Source organism: Aulonocara sp. 'chitande type north' Nkhata Bay, linkage group LG19, assembly GCF_057382095.1.
Source record: "Aulonocara sp. 'chitande type north' Nkhata Bay isolate Kocher_YH1m ecotype deep benthic linkage group LG19, A_spYH_male_GT1.1, whole genome shotgun sequence".
In the NCBI taxonomy this organism is placed as follows: domain Eukaryota; kingdom Metazoa; phylum Chordata; class Actinopteri; order Cichliformes; family Cichlidae; genus Aulonocara; species Aulonocara sp. 'chitande type north' Nkhata Bay.
In genome coordinates, this window is record NC_141362.1 from 11,213,606 (window position 1) to 11,232,702 (window position 19,097).

General features: G+C 42.2%; 1 protein-coding gene and 1 long non-coding RNA gene across 2 annotated transcripts in view; one reads left to right on the top strand and one right to left on the bottom strand.

The window, feature by feature from the left end:
* Positions 1-609: 609 nt before the first annotated feature.
* rtn4ip1 (reticulon 4 interacting protein 1) overlaps positions 610-19,097 on the bottom strand; it is a 222,570-nt gene continuing 204,082 nt past the window's right edge. The window contains exon 9 of the transcript XR_015126322.1: positions 610-1,148. The gene's annotated coding sequence lies outside the window, so the exon portion shown is untranslated. The remainder of the gene's footprint in view (positions 1,149-19,097) is intronic.
* LOC147306583 (uncharacterized) lies at positions 9,821-11,461 on the top strand. Its single transcript, XR_015126504.1, has 3 exons — positions 9,821-9,880; positions 10,660-10,775; positions 10,854-11,461. It is a non-coding gene; the product is annotated as an uncharacterized LOC147306583 (long non-coding RNA).

Here is a 19,097-nt window from a genome sequence, read left to right on the forward strand (position 1 = left end):
CTTTTGTGGACTACAGTAATCCTTAAACGCTTTCAGAATGTCCTCCATTGTTAGCGCATCTCCGGCCGGGGTTACAGTGAGTGTGTTGTACACTTCAAGCGCCTCCTCGCCGATAGTGTGGAGAAGAATGGCTGTTTTAACCTTTTCATCTTTCTCCAGCGCACCCGTAGCGGTCATATATAGTCTGAATCTTTGTTCCCACCTGCGCCAGGTCTCAGATAAATTGCCGGTGAGCAGTAGCGGCGATGGTGGCCTGAATTGCTCCATGCAACGTCTACCGTTAGCTAATCCACAGCTAGCTTACTCACGTCGCGGTCCCCGTTCACACGGCCTTGCCAACTTCTGACACCATGTTGTAACTTTATGCAGCGTTGTTCCAACTGCTGGTTTAACGTGGGTTGCGGTCAATGTCAACCTTAGATCCAGCACAGAGGAGAGAGACGAGACTATAGCGGAGGTCGGGTCTTTTACTCAGCCCCTTCTTTAATTCCATACAATACCACCGTACCACCTACTGGTGGGAGGTAGTAATAGCTGCTGCTTATTACAATATACCACAGAATGTTATGTTATGTGGGGGGAGAGCAAGAACAAGAAAATAAAGTGTGGTTATAAATCGTACAGTGGACCCGCGTATAATTGAATAACACGACATGGTGTCAGAAGTCCTGTACTGATCCATATAACCTCGACTGAACGAACCTGTGTCTGGCGGAGCTCGCGGAAAAACGAGGGGAGAATATGGCGGATGAGACTGCACAGAGAGCACCGGCGGGGCCGAGCGCGACATTCAGCATCCAGCCACCGGAATCCTTCGACTTTTCAAAACCGCAGGAGTGGTCCAAATGGATACGGAGGTTCGAGAGATTCCGTCTCGCCAGTAATTTGAACGTCAGCTCGGAGGAAAACCAAGTCAACACGTTGATTTACTGCATGGGAGACGAGGCGGACGATGTGCTTCGCGGTCTGAGTTTAACAGTGGAGCAAAAGACAACGTATGAGGGGGTACGTGATGGTTTCCAGGCTTTTTTCATTGTGAAGAAAAATGTGATCTATGAGCGCGCCAAATTCAATATGCGCCAACAGGGAGAAAATGAGACAGTGGATGCTTTTGTGACAGCACTGTATGCGCTAGCAGAACATTGCAACTATGGAGTGCTACATGATGAGCTGATACGTGATAGGCTCGTTGTCGGTCTCACTGACAAACGGCTGTCAGAACGCATGCAGCTTGACCCAGATTTGACTTTGCAGAGGGCTATCAACATGGCGAGTCAAAGTGAAGAGGTAAAGCGACAACAATCCTCCTTGCGAGGTGACTCTAGAGCTGAGGCTAGCGATGCTAAGTCAGTAGATAGAGTGCATAAAATCAGCCGTAAGCCTGGTAGAACCAAACTGCTCCAGACTGATAGTCGTCAAACTAAAACACGTGGATTCCGAGAAGACGGCAAAAAAGGGCCAACCTGTCAGAAATGTGGTGGCGCTCCATCCCATTCAAAGCAGGATTGTCCAGCGAATGAAGTGAAATGCCATGCATGTGAGGGAAAAAGGACATTACAGGCGTGTATGCAGGGCACCAAAAACAGTGCATGAGGTTGAAGAGGATGAACATGGTTTGTTCCTGGGCAGTGTTAAGTGTGAGGGTGAGCCGTGGACTGTCGACTTAAGCATAAACAACAAAAACGTGTCATTTAAAATTGATACAGGTGCCGATGTGACAGTCCTACCCCTTAAGGTGTTTAAGGAGCTCTACAGACACAACCACCCCCCCATTCTCCACAAACCAACCAAGGCTCTGCTGGATCCCGGGAGGAGTCGTTTGGATGTCGTTGGTGTCAGTGAGCTTGCACTGAGGAAGGGAGACAAAGAAATATTTGAGGATGTCTTTGTCATCAGACACCTGCACACTGCTTTGCTGGGGAGACCTTCCATTAGCAAGCTGGAGCTTGTGGCTCGTCTGGAGAGCATAACTATAGAGACCCTTAAAAAGTGCTACCCAAAGCTGTGCAGTGGTCTCGGTGAAGTACGTCAGCCGTACGACATCAAACTGAAACCTGGAGCTCAACCTTTTTCCTTGAAGACGCCACGGAGAATCCCGTTGCCTCTGATGGACAAAGTTAAGCAGGATGGAAGAACTACGGGTGATCAGCAGGATTGAGGAGCCAACTGATTGGTGCTCAGGCATGGTGGTGGTACCGAAGAAGACAGAAGATGTACGTATATGTGTCGACCTTACACACCTCAATGAGTCTGTGTGTCGAGAGAAGTACATACTGCCATTGCTGGAGGAAACATTGGGCAGATTGGCTGGTGCCAGCATATTCAGCAAGCTGGACGCTAATATGGGGTTTTGGCAGATACCTCTGACGGAAAGCTCAGCCAAATACACCACTTTCATCACTTCTTGATGTAAGGGAAAGGGAAAATGCTTATGAACTTGCAAATTAAAAACATGATGCATTTAAAGTAGCCCTTTTTCATTTTTATTTAAGTAGAGAATTTGTTCTAGTGTGTGATGGCCGAACCTGTTCCTTTTCATGGAGATCATTTCTCCTGCATTAAGGAAATTCCCTTCACATGGCACAGAAGAGGCTGGAGTGCAGAGAAACTGGTAGAGATGCAGTTATACAGTCTACCTGGGCCCCACAAACTATCAGCTAAAGAGAATAAATAGATTAAATTGCTGCACATTTGGCAGACTAACATTTTCAGATTAATTAAACAATAAAATATATATTTTTATAACATTACATGTAAAGAGTCAAGTGGAAGTTTTTCAAATTCAATTTCAAATTCAAATTTTTATTTGTCACGTACACAGTCATACACAGTACGATATGCAGTGAAATGCTTAGACAACTGCTCGTGACCTAAAAAAAAAAAAAAAAAAAAAAGGGCTATGAATAAGATAGGAAATAAATATGAAAAATTAAAGTGTAAATTTAACTAGGAAGGAATAAAATATAAAAAATTAAGGTTAAAAATGAAATAACTGTACAACACAAATTAGAATGAAGGGTAAATTTAACTGGGAAAGAATAAGATAAAATATATAAATTAAAGTTGAAAATAAAATAACTGTACAACAAAATACACAATACACAGTATAGAACTATATAAGAATGTATGAAGAAATATAAATAAATAAATATATATATGCGCACACACACACACACACACACACACACACACACACACACACACACACACACAATAACAGCAGCTGTACAAGTATTAACTGGAAATGAAGAATATAGTGACCAGTGTTGTGCAATCCACATTATGTCTTGTGCAGTGCAAATATGCTTAAAGTGATTTAAGTGATAACAATGTCCAGAATGTCCAGTGTGTGTGTAAGAACTATATGTGTGAGTCAGTACTGTGTGGTGGTGTGATTGAGAGACCGTATCGCCTGCGGGAAGAAGCTCCTCCTCAGTCTCTCTGTGTTGGTCTTCAGGGAGCGGAATCGCTTTCCTGACCTCAACAGAGAGAACAGTCCGTTGTTGGGATGGCTGAGGTCCTTCACAATCTTCCTGGCCTTGGTCCAGCACCGCCTGCTGTAGATTGAGTGCAGGTCAGGGAGCTCGGAGCGGAGCTGATCGCACAACCCTCTGTAGAGCTCGTCTGTCCTGCATGGTGCTGTTCCCGAACCAGGTTAAGATGTTTCCCGTCAGGATGCTCTCTATGGTGCGCCATTTTTCTAAAGTTATTTAATGATATTTATATTATGGAAGCAGATTTTTTGACATTTTACGTTTTTTCCCATTATAAGATAAAATAAACACGCACAAAACAAAAGCAAACGGCCAGAACACAGAGCTGGAAAACCCACCCGACTGACCAAAATCAACTCAAAATACTCCCACACAACAGAACCTCCTCTATTCCTCGCTGGCTTCAAATCTCTCAGTGGAATGATCAGTGGTCACCATCAAAACACCACAAATCCCGCGAATGATTCACTTACTTATAATCCATTGAATCAGACACCGAAGCAGTTAGGCTCTAAATGACGCTTCGGACGTCACTGATCACGTGACTCTGGCCAAACGAATCAAGCTTTGATACAGTGCTTCTGAAGCAGTGTGTTGATTTTTTTGACACACGCACCGGAGCTTCAGCTTCAAGCGGACCATCACTAGTGTCTAATATAAAGAGAGCATAAACAGCGTACTGTCAGTGTAGAGGATGAAATCAGCCAGGACAACTCATGAAACATCTGCTCACATCTGGATGATTCCAGGTGTGTACATCCACAGAGAGCAGCAGGTCAGCTGATCACAGCCTGTACACTAAGAAAATCACTGGAGCTTTTAATTATTGTGAGCTTGATTCTTTTCCCCACACTGAGACATTATAACCACTTTTAGTGTCCCCCCACCTCCTGAATCCACTTTAACCCCTGACCGCACACATTTCCTGTTTAGAGGCAAAGTCCCCTCTACAATGGAGGCAACAGGAAATAGAAACATATTTTTACTTTCCTTCTTTTTCTCTGCTCATGTTCAACTGAACTGATTCAAGATGAGTAGAATTATTAGACTGAAAATTTAGACTGAAATAAAGTTTGTATTCCTTTCAAAATTATTATTTTACCATTACATTAATATAGCACATGGTTCAGGCAGCTTTAGACACAAATAGCTGGAGCCACAGCTGTGGTTGTGATTTGACATTGTATAAATAATTGTATTGAATTGAATAGAAATGTCCTCCAAAGATGTGCTTTTTACTTTCAGTACATTTCTGAGCCTGTACTTTTTTACTTTTACTTGAGTAAAAGTTGAATCAGTACTTCGACTTTACTGGAGTATTTTTCAACACTAGTATCTGTACTTCTACTTAAGTACAGAATGTCTGTACTGTTGGCACATCTGAACTTGGCAGAATAAACCTGTTTTCATCTACAAACAATGTCACCAAAACCTGTCACAGCCACCATACTGTCCTTCTACTGCTGCCACCACTGGTGTAAGCTACATTTTCAGAAGAGTAGTTTTAGTTTTAGAAAGGTGAGAAATAAAATGTGCATGTTACTCTACTCTGAACTGTGTTTTCAGCTTTATTTTTATTATGTGGCTCACACAGACCAAAATGCTATAATATAAATAAGGACAGTGGAAGGACAGCGAGTGAAAGAAAGCATTGAGTTTCCAGCTAATCTAAGCTTCATGCTAGCTCCATAGTCAGCATAGTAATGACCTGCAGTGGCGTGTCCAGCGGGGTGGCCTGGGGGGGCACAGGCCACCCCCCCCCCAACCAGACTGGCCACCCCAGGTGCCACCCCAAAGGCAAAACAATAAAATTCAATCAAATATCAAATGTCCGATTATGTTTTCACAGTGAAGCTCAGATATCCGAGTGTAAGTGAATGCAGCATCGGCTTCTGCGCTATGCTCATCACGTTAGCAAAGGTAGGAGAGGCAAGCACGAAAGACGGCACTGCAGGAAACAATTTTTCGGTGAAAGAAAATGAGGACAGAATAAATGTCCCGGTAAGTAATATTAAGTTTGTTGAGTTTAGTAAACTTCGGTGAAATTAGAATACCAAGGAAAAAATAACACTTAAAGAATTATTGCAGCCGTGGAATATTTCAGACAGTATGCTACTGAGGGCAGCTAACATAAGAGTTATGAGTTATAAGATATAATCTAAGTCGTAACATTGCTGTATGGAGCTGCAGATTTGGTTGCAGGTTAACATAGCTGGACTGGCCATCGGGCATACCGGGCATATGCCCGGTGACTTATTTTTTATTTTTTTTTGTAACGGCATGAACAATGAGAGGTGGTGGATTGGCCAGATGCAGGTCGATGTGTAAAAATAACTCAGTTGTTTGGTGGTGGCTATGGCGGGGCTTCCACAGAGGCCAGCAGGTGGATGAGGGAAGGGGAGGGGAGGCAGGAGGAGAGCCCCGAGGCAGCCACCGGTCCAAGTGTCAGGTGAACTGAACTTCAGGTAAGAAGTTATGACCTGCAGTCTATCTGGGTCAGATATAAACCAAGTTTAGGTGGAGTTTATTTTCATTGTGCTGACTTTTTACCCTCAGTTGCAATAACTCGTACTGCGTTCTAGCCAGCTTGACTGAGTTTTTATACAGCTGGGTGGGTGCTATGATGTTACTGATAGTGAACTTTATTTTATTCATAAGGTTAGTTAGAGTTGCCAAGGGCTCCTTAAAAAAAATGGAATGGTCCCTCATTCAGAGAAAATATTACGCCTTTCGTATTGAGCTGAGAAGAGACACAGTTTGTCCCGGACTTTCGCTATAATGAAAAAAAGACACAAAGCTGGAGTTATTCTGTCGTTACGCTGCACAGCTGCCTCTTCTCTCATTCTCTCCCCCTCCCTCTCCTGTTGCTACTTCAATCATGAAACTGATCAATGATCAGCTGATCGGCTTTTCTCTCTTGTTTGTTTATCGCCCACTTTGCGCCAGAAAGAGGAAACCAGCGGATGTCGCGCTAAACAACAGCAGCACGTTTAAGCTTGATCAGCTGTTGTTAGAATTTATTTAATATTAATTTCTACTATCAGCTGTTGTTTGCTGGAGCCACAGCTGTAAAGCTGCTGGTCATGATGTCGGTTTGGATATGTGGTGAGAGGGAAACATGAAGATGAAACCAGGAGATGTCCTTACTGAATCATCAGAGCTGTGATGGAGAAACAGGTTTACCTTTTAGGTGACATGAATGGATGAGTTGAAGGGAAGTTATGAACTGTTTCTGAGAGACAAATAACACCAGGATCCTTTTCTAAGTAGCTGACAGCTGGTAACTGTGCAGGGGCGGGTCTAGCAAAGTGTTGCCAGGGGGCCAGGTAGGGCATTAACAGGGAAAGGTGGGCACAAAGAAATACTTTTCTTTTTTATTCTCATTTAAAATATCTAGTTTTTATTAAATAATTATCTGAATCTAGCGAACAAAGTTTTTATCTGACGTAAAATGTATAGAAATCATACATATACCAACAAGACTGTACATCACTGTCACAACAGCATCTGTTTTCATTCAAAGGCTTTATGGCTTTAATACCTGGTGGGTCGGTCTGTAGTGAAAATGCCCAATTTTTTGTCCCAGTTCAGCCCTGCAGGTTAATACTGGCAGTGTCACCATGCCAGCTGACTGTATTTCATCATCAGCCAGTGTTGTTCTTTATACATCAATATTGCCAAAGTTTACCATAAGGCAGCATATAAAGTATTTATAATAATAATGGATTGGATTTATAAAGCGCTTTTCAAGGCACCCAAAGCATTTACAATGCCACTATTCATTCACACACTGGTGGAGGCAAGCTACACTTGTAGCCACAGCTGCCCTGGGGCAGACTGACAGAAGCGAGGCTGCCATATCGCGCCATCGGCCCCTCTGGCCAACACCAGTAGGCAAGTAGGGTAAAGTGTCTTGCCCAGGGACACAACGACCAGGACAGAGAGCCCAGGGATTGAACCGGCGACCTTCCGGTTACAGATGCGATTCCCAACCCCCTGAACCACGGTCGCCCTTGCTTTCAGGTGTTATTCAAATATTAGTCTTTTCATTTGTTTCCCCACTTTTTTCCTGTTTCAAAATCAAACACCAGTTTGTGAGAAGATTATCTTCTTCTTTTTTAACAGGCATTGGTTTTGCATTGGCTAATTTGCCAATTGTACACTCAACAAAAATATAAATGCAACACCTTTGTTACTGCTCCCATTCCCCATGGGATGGACGTAGAGACCTAAAATTCATTCCAGATACACAATATAACCATCCCTCCCAAACAGTGGTCACAAATCAGTCCAAATGTGTGGTAGTGGGCATATCTGCTATATTGAGATAATCCATCCCACCTCACAGGTGTGCCACATCAGGATGCTGATCTGACATCATGAGTAGTGCACAGGTGTACCTCAGACTGCCCACAACAAAAGGCCACCCTGGAATGTGCAGTTTTTTGCGCTATTGGGGGTCTGGGGACCCAGAACCGGTCAGTATCTGGTGTGACCACCATTTGCCTCATGCAGTGCAACACATCGTCGCATGGAGTCTATCAGATTGTCAATTGTGGCCTGTGGAATGTTGGTCCACTCCACTTCAATGGCTGTGCGAGGTTGTTGGATATTCGTGGGAACTGGTACACGCTGTCGTATACGCCGGTCAAGCACATCCCGAACATGCTCAATGGGTGACATGTCCGGTGAGTATGCTGGCCATGCAAGAACTGGGACATTCTCAGCTGCCATCTGCCCTGAACAATGTGAACCATGATTCATTCGTGAAGCGCACACCTCTCCAACGTGCCAGACGCCATCGAATGTGAGCATTTTCCCACACAAGTCTGTTACGGCGACGAGCTGGAGTCAGGTCAAGACCCCGATGAGGACGACGGGCATGCAGTTGAGCGTCCCTGAGACGGTTTCTGACAGTTTTTGCAGAAATTGTTTGGTTGTGCAAACCAATTGTTCCAGCAGCTGTCTGGGTGGCTGGTCTCAGACGATCTTGGAGGTGAACCTGCTGGATGTGGAGGTCCTGGGCTGGTGTGGTTACACGAGGTCTGCGGTTGTGAGGCCGGTTGGATGTGCTGCCATATTCTCTGAAACGCCTGTGGAGACGGCTTATGGTTGAGAAATGAACATTCAATGCACGGGCGACAGATCTGGTTGACATTCCTGCTGTCAGCATGCCTATTGCACGCTCCCTCATTATTTGTGGCATCTGTGGCATTTTGCTGTGAGACAAAACTGCACATTCCAGGGTGGCGTTTTGTTGTGGGCAGTCTGAGGTACACCTGTGCACTACTCATGATGTCAGATCAGCATCCTGATGTGGCACACCTGTGAGGTGGGATGGATTATCTCAATATAGCAGATGTGCCCACTACCACACATTTGGACTGATTTGTGACCACTGTTTGGGAGGGATGGTTATATTGTGTATCTGGAATGAATTTTAGGTCTCTACGTCCATCCCATGGGGAATGAGAGCAGTAACAAAGGTGCTGCGTTTATATTTTTGTTGAGTGTATGTACACTACAAGAGCTTTTAAGTAAATGTTCATACTATCACATATCATATTATTTGTATAGCATATCTATCGATCGATCGATAGATATGAGATTTTCTCGCTGCATAGAGATGATGGATGGTTGAGTGGCCGACAGAACTGAAGACTGAGCTACAGGTAGCGGGGACACTGGAGACTGAACTGAGGTCGACTGAACAGGAGACTGCCCTAGAGAAAAATCACCTGAGTGATCAACCCAGAGATAATCAGCAAGAAGAAATAAGCTCTCAAGCGCGATTATATTGGTTGGCCACTCTGTCTGCAGCTGGAGCAGCTGTTCCAGTTCCTGGTCTCTCTGCTAAAGTTGATGCTGCTGTGCTGGTTGGTGCAGTCACAGATTATGTTCATGCATTTGGTCTCAATATCCTGTCTTTGAAGAGACCTTTTTACAGAACAGGTGTGCCCTACTCTTATCCGCGTGCTGTCATCATTTCACCACTGACTGCAGCAGAAATAACTAAAAAGCTCCTCCAGAAGGTCATGACCCAACTTGGGTGCGTAGCTACATTAATTGTAGCAGAGGAAGCATCCAGATTTATTCCATTGATTGGAATCCCAGCAGCAATGCGTCTCTCTTTCACAACAAAGTTATTGTGACAGGTGAGACCTGGAGACTCGGGACCACCCCTGGTGGGCGGAGCTGGTCTTTGCTCCTTTCATAAGCGCAGGTGTGGGCAATTGGGTATTCCTCTGCAAACCTGAAACTTGGTCCGAGTTGGGCAAGTTGGTGTTTCTTAACTATGAAAGTCTGATACAGGTCTTCCCCTAAACTTCTGTTAGAACGGTAGGTTACACAAAAATGTACCACTTGAGCTCTGGCTGTTGGCAGAGGTTGTTGCGAGATCGATCAACTTCAGACCAGACAACAAACGACGGAGGCTCCGGAAAAGTGCAATCAAACGATGAGTTTTATTATCACAGGAGAACAACCAACCATCAACATAGGGATTGTGTTGCTCTGACAAGAATACATTGGGTTCTGGTTTTATAGGACAAAATATCACACCTACGTCAATACAGTTCAAAAATACATGGTGACAGACAGGCAAAAGTTCAACCCGTGCAGACAAGGGTACATCACGTACACTTCTAATAACCCTTCACCGACATATAACTTCTCTTTTCTACATTGCTTGCCTTTTAGGGTAATAACTTCAGGTCTCACCATCTCCGAGAGCTAATAATGGACCCTCGTCATTAATCACTAAGTAGAGTACTTTTGCAGCCAGTCTCAAACTGAAGCAGAAGACGCTTAGGCCTTTGCTCAGACCTGCTACTAGATTAATATGTGTATCGTAAGCGTGCATGCAATTAACCTGCTATGTTCTCATCTCCCCTCAGCATGTATCATCTGGACACTCTCGCCAGTGAAGCTTAAAACCTTCTAGAATGGAACATCAACTCTAACCAAGCACATTCATGCATTGTGTATAAAATGAACTCAACCTGTAAAATAGAAAGGTCAATGTGATGACAGACATATTCAATGCAATTTTATAAACCCTGCAGGAAATATTACCGATAAATGATACTGTAAAACATGTTATTAATACATTCTTCATAAGGCAGATTATATGGTAGCAATAAAAGAATCTCTGAATCCCAACAAGGTTTACAGTTATTTGCACCCTTGTAGGTGGGAAACATTGCTCCCGTGAGAACGGTATAGTGGACTTCATCGCCACTGACCCACATTTATTAGGGTGTGACACGAACTTGTGGACAGGTAACTAAACCAATTCAGTTGAGGAATATTCCTGTGTTTTACTGTCCAGCTAAGTGATCTCCTGCCTTTTATTTATAGAGTACCGAGCTGCTGCTTTGCCAGGTGGATTTCTGGCTGCGGGCAAAGGACCTGACACTTCAGTGTGTTTTAATTTGTTTTAAACTGGTGTAAGTCGACAGACTGACTGTTGCGGCTGTCGATGGTTTTGTTTTTTGTTTTAATTTTTTCTGTATCAGTAGGCACCACAGATATTGATCCTTTTAGTATTTTAACCCCTTTTTTATATATATATATATTGTCGCAGACGGTGAAGGCGCTGCAGGGAAAACAAATCCTTTTTTTTTGTCTCCCCGCTTTTTGCATGAACAGCGGTGGGCCTGAGTGAAGACGGCACCGAAGATTTGCCTTTTTCTATAGTGTTTTACCCATTTGGGGTCATGTGTGAGTTGCCGTCCACTTTTAACCTGTGTGCTATGTCGATTTGTTTTTAAACGGTTCCCCGCAGCGCTTGTCCTGGCTCATGGGCAATCGTACAGTTTTATAGTTTCTAATAAGGTAAAGTTTTTAATTGTTTTTAGGTGCCGCTGTTACACTGTTTCTTTTATTTTGTATTAAAAATTAAACTCTTTTAAACTGACTGTGCGCCTACGGCTCTGTCCTATTTTAAATAGGTACCTACCACGGGTCACATTATGAATGTTGTCGTCAACCAGCTCACTGAAATTGCTGAGAAGGTGTTTGAAAAAGCTCTGGGTCTGTAAAAATAAAAGACATTGAAACTGATCAGTGTGTCCGAGGCCTCAGCAGGTCTCATTTCCTCTGATCACAGCAGAAACAACAGTAACTTCTCCCAGCTTCACATCAACACAGGAACAAATGTGATCTCAGATATGAACTGTGGCAACATTATAAACTTTGTAAAATGTAGAAGAGCTGCTGAATAGTGTTGTTTTTTCTATTTTTTGTGTAATGAGTTTAAACAGTTTTTGATGTGGCGTCTCTCATCGAAAATTACATTTTCTCTGATTTAATAAAATGATGAATCTGAGTGTTTGATGTCATGTGATAAGAAGACGTGTGTAGAAAAGAAACTGCTCTGTGGCGTTTGTTCGCTGTTGACTGTAGAGTGTGATCAGAGTTCACTGCCCTCCAGTGGTCACAGTGAGGAACTACAACACAAACGATCCCTATGAACAGTAATGTTCATCTTCATCATTCCTGTCTGGTATTAATAAAATGTATTTTAGCATATTTCATAATATCCTCCTAAACTGGGGGGTGGGATAAGTAAACCTGGTGAATCACTGAACTCTCAGCTTCATTGGAATGTATCATTACAGGTAAATGTAATATAGGTCCCTGTTTACTCCATAACGCAATAATTTATTTGGTACATGTATACAAATCTATAATTATAATCTGAAACTAAACTGAGCGACTTTCAGTGAGTTGTTCTAAAAAATGAACCTACAGTCATTTTACAGTCATTGGAAATATGAGTCTTGGTTTTCCTGCAGAACATTTCAGGCTGAGCAGCCAATCCCAGTCAGAGAGAAGTGGCTGTGACAGAAACACAGCAGAGAGAAGGACAGAAGGTCAGAGCTCTGAATTCAAGGAGCAAACACACAAAACAAGACAGGAAGAAATTTTAGAGGCTGGAAATACAAAAAGAAAATGAAGGACAAGCTGGTAAAAGGTGGATGAGGGTCAGTAGAATAAAATGGATAAAATAAAATAAAAATAAAATGCAGTTGGTGGCCTGGTCTGAAATGATGAGAAACTGTGACTGCAGTTTTTAAATTTAACAATTGGTTGTGATGCTGTGTGTATTAATAATAGCAAACTATATAAGGATAATAAATAGAGGAAAGATTTACAGGAAAATTAAACATTCCTCGTGTTTTCATCTAGTTTCAAAAATCTGATCTTAAACATCAAGAACCCTGAACAGTTTTTATTCTCCTGCTTCAATGTTGGAGGATGTTGTTTTATTCTTGTCACACAGTGGTGACAATTATTGAATAGATTATATTAATGGACCAACAGGTTTGATTACAGGAGCACAGCCGTGTGTTTAAATGAGACGCAGAGGCAGGGATGCAAATTTAAAGAACAAACCAGCTTTGGTGAACCGAACCACAGATTTGACAACCACAGGTTTATGCCACAATGATGAAAAAGAAAATTACAAAAAACATTTTAATACATAAAACTACCAGCATAAAGACTTGGCCACGTGTTAGTCCTCAGGTCTCAATGTCGGGCGCACCCTGGTAACCTGACTTTGAAACGCTTCTAGAAAAATCTGATTACACAAGTTGAATTTCCATGAAAATCCCAAACATCACTCACACAAAGAGAACATCCCTCACAGCAGCTTATTGTACACAGACCCAAATAAAAACTTATCTGAAGGGTAGAGTCCAAAAATCTCTGGGTTCAAAAGAAAATAAGAATCCAAAAATGTGAGTCAGTGGTCTTAAGCATCACCAGCTGTGTGTGAAAGTGTGGATGAGACAGTGGAAAAGAAGGGAATCAGTCTCTCTGTCTCTGTAAGTAAGTGGGCTAAATCACAGGAGGAGTCCACCTCAGCACCAGAGGACCTGTCAGCAGAAAGGGTCTGAGGAATAATACAGATATTAATTATGCTGTTCTAGCTAAAATCCACAACTTAGGTCTTTGCAGACATCATATTTCACATCAATTTGTAGGTAAAATATCAACATTTGCAAAAAAAACAACAACAACTGTCATGGTCCTGGGCCATGTGGGCCCAGTATTCTTAGTTTTCATGCATTTTTGTATTTTGTTCCTTATTTAGGCCATGTTTTCTGAGTTGCCCTGTTGTGTTGTTCCCTAAGTGTTTTCCCTTCATGGCTCTTCCCCCCTGTGTGCCCTCTATGTATTTATGAGCCCTCGTCTCCCTTTGTGCTTTATTCTATGTTTTCCCCAGCCCGTTATGTCTGCGTTCTCCCCGTGCTCTCCCTCCTCCTGTTTGAACCTTTGTGTACGTCCTGCTTTACTTTGCCCATCTCCCATCAGTGTTATGTTCACTCCTGCCGTGTCTTGTTATGATTATCAGTGTCACCTGTGTTCCCCGTGTGCATCCACTTCCCCTGATCATCCCTCATGTGTATTTAGTCTCTGTGTTTCATGTAGCCTGTGTCGCGTCGTCTGTGTTATCTCCCCTACCCCTTGTCGTAGTATCCCAGCCATAGTTTGCATTTTGCTGTCTAAATCTCATTAGAGTCATAGTTTCCCAGTCTATGTTCAGGTTTTCCCTCAGTTACTTTGTTGTTCTTTTCTATGAGTTTTTCAGCCATAATAAAAGGCTCGTTTTTGTTGGAACCCACTCCTGCATCCTCGTTTGTGTTCGCACCTGGGTCCACCACACACCGTTCCGCACGGTCTGCCTCCGCAGACCTTGACACAACATTTGTCTTGTACAAACTTTGCATTGCTGCAATATATCTTTGAAAATCTTTTTTTGTTAAAATTTAGAAAAACAAATACTTTCCAAACACAGTGTTGGAGCCATATGGACTTTGTGGTGATAAAGTGTTGTGTGTATGGTGTTGCTTGTCTATTCCAGGGATTACGGTTAGCTTCTTTGTCACGTGGGAGGTGTTACCCTCATGCCTCACTGTGTTCAGTGGAATATAACCAAACTTGTCAAAAGATTTTTTTTTTTTTTAATTTTAAAATTTCAGTGTGAATTTCTTAATGAACGAGTGGGAAATACATTCACCTGGTTACCGGTCGGGCGGCCTGGAGAATGGGTGAGTAGGGACAGTGTGGTTTTTGTTGACCGTGTTCGCTTGTCAGTCGTCTTGTCTTGTCTCGAGCCTTCAAGTAGTTTGTACGTGCTCGGGTTTGACTGCGATGTGGATGGATTGCTGAAATATTCGATAAATGCTCAGTGGAAAATGTTTGGAGACTGATTAAAAACAGCAAAGCAGCATTCCCTACTTCATCCTTGGAGTGGATTCATTGATATCAAGTCACTTCATCCACATTGAAATACTGCAGTTATTTGCTTTTATGGATTTCAAGAGGTCATTGAGAAATGGAATCACTTCAGTGTGAACAGACTCACGCTGCACTGAAACTGTAATTGTACACACAGAATCTCAGCTGTGGAAACATAAAGCCAGACATGCAATAAACGGCTGTGTATGGAAGAAAACACTGATTGCAGCGGTTATTTGTGACGTGTCCACTGGTGAAAAGTCTGCTGAGCTGTTTATGATGCATTAAAGACGTGTAACTTATCGCGTTCATTATGAATTTGAAATGACTGATTTGTCAAAATGTGGTTTGAATCATCTGTAATAAGCTGAGTCAGGGATTTTTCTAAAGTCAGAATGACTAGAAAAGTCTCCAAAAACTTGAAGCATTTGAGGGTCTGGCTGCAAAACACAATGTCAAACTCACTGCAGAGTCTTTGGGAAATAAAATTGAAAGGTTGCAAAAGGAGCATAAAATAAATGTGAACAAAATTAGAAATCTGATTCCTTCAATGAAGGTCTTGATGGATGCTCAGTCATCCAGGTAAGTAAATCGCAAAAGGTTCACATTCAGATGAACAGAATCAACCTTTATTTCTGCAGCATTCATCCTTTGTCTTTTTAGTTGCTGCAGTTCTTCAGAGATTTTTAATCACTGTTTTATCGTCATTTAATGATGTTTCTCATTGGAGGAGGCGGCACTCGAATCATTTCATGCAGAAGTAAATGATTGTAGATTAGACGCAGGAGGGGGAGGAGACGCAGGTGAATGTAATTAACAACAATCAAATCAATAAATCTGAAACAGGAGAATAATAAACACAGAGATAAGAGGACTCACACTACATTCAGCCAAACGATGAGTCTGATGTTCAGATGTGTGGCGTGTAAGACAGCACTGTTTGTGAATGAAGACATTTGACTCAATGAGAAATGAATTTAACTGAAATATTATTTTCATTGAACTAAAATTATATCAGTGCTCTACTTAATATTGTTCTTTTTTAAATTTTGTATCTGCAGAATTTCACTTCAGCATAGATCAAATGTTTGTTTTTCATTTCATTTTTATTAACTTAATTGTGACACATTAAGCAGAGTATGCTAAGTTTTAAAATGTTATGATATTCACAAGAATATCATAACATTTGTTCTTGTGAGCATGCTCACAAGAACTGTTCTGCTTCGTTCGCTCAAAGATTGACAACAATATACAAGCTGAGAAAAGAAAGAGACTCAAGCAAAGAGGAGACTTCCTGTAGGAAGGTGAGTTTCCTATGTGATCATGTATTTCAGAGTGAGACAAATTTTGGGATGTTTTCTGGGATGCGTCTCCCTGGAGGAAAATGGCCCTCTTCCTAATGATGGCGATGCAGCTTTTTTTTTTTTTTTTTTTTTTTCCCCAGTGGTTTTTACACTCAACACAAATTAAAATTATTGGTTTGGCTCCTCTTAGCTTGCTGATCCTTTCTTGATATATTTTAGGCTGATAACAGCAGATTTTCTTTTTTTAATGTATTAAAGTAGCTTTGCATCAGCTTTAGGCAAACATTACTGTTTGTTAGACTCCCTCGGTGTCCTTTCTTTAAAGGGTCATTAATGATTCTGTAACCTGATTTCTTGTTACTGCTGTTCAGACTCTGGGCTGTGGGTGAAGGCTGAGCTACTACAACTAACTTTCCATAATAAACGCCAACACAGCAGACCTCAGCTTTGCTACCTCTGCTCGTGCATGTACCCTAACCCTAAGCTCTGATATGGTGAGCTGTATTACGCGAGTTGTGAGAAGGTGGTTGCTCTGAGAACAAGACTGACACACTGTTTAAACCATATGTCAAAACATTTTTGAAATTCAAGCAGCAGGCATCTGGTTACCCAAAAAATGTGAAAGCAGCTGAGAAACAGCAGAAGTTTGAAGACAAAGGACATCAGAACCCACTAAGATTGTTTTGTTTTTGTTTTTTCTTTAAACACAAATCAGCAGTTGTAATAAACTGCGGTTCTCCATGTGAGCAGAAATGCCATCTTGTGAGCTGATTACAGACCCTGACAGATGATTAGTGATGTTTAGTGACCACTATGACATCAGCTTTGTTTCATCTCTGATGATGTAGCTATGGTCCAGTGGTGTCACGCTGATGGTAGAGGGTCGCCGGTGAAGGATGTGAATGTCTTTGTCAATGACAACAGCTTATGCAAGGCTCGTGTTGTATGACTTGTTACAGATTCAGTTGTCTTCACCTCTCATCCCAGTGAGTGGGTGCTTCCATTAGGCTCATATCTCGGCGAGCTGACTGATGAGCTCAGTGATGGTGGGTCTGGAGAGGAGGATGATCACAGTACAGAGTTTGTCTCCGGTGGTCCAAAACCCTATGCTTTAGCACAAAAAAGGGTAAGACTCAGGTTAAGTGTAAAGGTGTAACACTCAGTGCTGTTAACTCTAAAGTCGTTACCCCTGAATCATTGAAAGGCTTAGTCCGGGTATTTGTGGCCAACAGGGGATGCACATTTAGTTGCTGTGTCTGACACCATCAGGTCAGGTGGTCTATAACAAGGGAAGGTGCTGCCTGATTATACAACGCTCCCTCATGGATACTGAGCAGGATCAAGCCTTTGATGGAACGCTTCAGCACCCATTTAGTCTGGTTATTAGTGGGCTGAGTAATTGTAGAAAGACTTTCTTTGTCAAAAGCGTCATTGAAAATGCGTCCAGCATTATTTCAACCAAAACTGATAATATTGTTTACATCTACTCCTGCTGGCAGCCTTTAAACAGCTTCTCCAGATAAGAAAAATGACCTTTGTGAATGTTGTACCAGAATCTCTGCGTGACGATGACCTTTTACCTCCCGATAAGAGCAACTTGCACATTATCAACGATGTTACAGCTTCTAACAGCGTAGAACTTCAAAACATGTTCACACAATACGTTCATCAGAGGAACTTGGGCTGCATGTGTTTAGTTCAGAATTGGTTTAGGCAGGGAAAATCCAGTAGAACAATTTCACTGAACACTAGTTACTTAATTCTGTTTATTAACCCTACAGATAAATACCAAATCTCAATTTTAGGTAGACGGATGTTTCCACGTAGTACAAAATACTACTTAGAAGCTTTTAATGATGACACATCTACCTCATACAGGTATTTTCTAATAGATTATAAATCGAGAGTGCCTGACTATTTAAGACTTGGAACCAAATTGTTATCAGACCGTCAAGTTGTTAAAGAGGTAAAAAAGGATGTCGTCTTCACGGATGTGGAAAAACTTTGCACTGCTGGAGGAGTTGTATAAATCCCTGCCTAGTGTATGGAGGAATATTATTAGTAATGCCTAACATGGATTTTATTAATGGGCTGTGTGAGATGGCTCTCAGTGCTTTGAAGGGTAACGTCCTGCTGACTGACCAACAGCAGACAGCAAAAAAAAAAAAAAAAAAAAAAAAGGGGGGGGGGATCAGGCTGGTTGCAGACAAAAAGGACAATTTTGAAAAAGATGAGATCCATCAACTAATCTGGAGGATTTTTGTTGCCGTTATTAGGGGCTGCCATACCCTTCATCACCAGACTTACAGCAAAAGGTGAAAATGGAGCACACACAGAAAATGTTTTTGGTTCCACAGCAGCAGTTGGACATGTTAAACCATCAGCAGCAAAATGCAGCTTCCATCAGACATGTAGTGCAAAATGAGCTCAACAAAGCTATGGCTGAAGTGCTGCAGCTATCAGATTTGGAAGTATATGAGAAGGCTGAAAAGTATTCTGGTATTCTTCAGAGATGCCTTTCACTTGTGAGACAGGGCAAGAGTGGAAAAAATGTACTGACTCTCTTTGCCCGATGATGCTAATCAGGATGCGTCTGACTGTCAAGCTAATGTCGGCGGAGGTCGTGATGGTGGTGACAGACAAAAGGACATGTTCGTGGACAGAGATGGGCAGTAACGCGTTACTTGTAACGCGTTACTGTTATCCGATTACTTTTTTCAAGTAACGAGTAAAGTAAGGGATTACTATTGCAAAAACGGTAATTAGATTACCTTTACTTTCCCGTAGGAACGCTGCGTTACTGCGTTACTAAAACCGTGATTTTTTTGCGAGAATGTCTCACGACAGTGACGTAAGCGAGTGCGCCGTTAGTGACAACAGCTGTGTGCAGATCAACAGTGGATCATATATCGAGTACGGGAGAGAGTATGAGCGTGCAGCGTTTAAAGCGTGGAAGTACTGACCTTACTTTGAGTTTGATTCCATAAAAAGTGACAAAAACATTAGCGTCCATTAGCATTGTGCGTGGGAAGAAAACATCTTTTTACAG